The sequence below is a fragment of the Bison bison genome, unplaced genomic scaffold (genome assembly GCF_000754665.1).
Source record: "Bison bison bison isolate TAMUID 2011002044 unplaced genomic scaffold, Bison_UMD1.0 scf7180017853184, whole genome shotgun sequence".
NCBI lineage: Eukaryota > Metazoa > Chordata > Mammalia > Artiodactyla > Bovidae > Bison > Bison bison.
In genome coordinates, this window is record NW_011483757.1 from 620114 (window position 1) to 620582 (window position 469).

General features: G+C 57.4%; 1 pseudogene; it reads right to left on the reverse strand.

Moving 5' to 3' along the window:
• LOC104998599 overlaps window positions 1-66 on the reverse strand; it is a 1119-nt pseudogene extending 1053 nt beyond the window's left edge.
• Between the last annotated feature and the right edge of the window lie 403 nt (window positions 67-469).

Below are 469 nucleotides of genomic sequence, written 5' to 3' on the forward strand. Positions count from 1 at the left end.
GCGGGGGGACCCCTGCGCTGGGGGCTGCGGGCCGCCAGGTCCCGCCGGCGGCGAGGCAGTCTCCATGGGAGCCCCACGGTCTCTGGCGCCCAGAACCCCTAGAAATGCCAGATCCCAGAAGACGGGAGTTCACTCAAACTCACGTCCATCGGGTCCCTCTAGCTCCTCTCAAATTCAGATTCTTATGAAGTCCTGCAAAGGCTCCTCACGACCTGCCCCCATGGCCTCTCTGCCTCATCCCCTTCCACTCCCCTCCCCTCACCCACTCAGCTCCAGCCACCCTGGTTCTGGTTGCTGCTCAAACACACCAGGCTCATTTTTAGCAGCCTCTACTCAAGGCCTCTTTATTCGCGAGTGTTTCCCTGACCCTCTAAGCTTCCTGAATCCCCATCACTCTCTTTCTTCACAACACTCATCACCATCTAGCATAGGATTTTCCCATCTTCATTGTCTGTCAGCCTCTTAGATA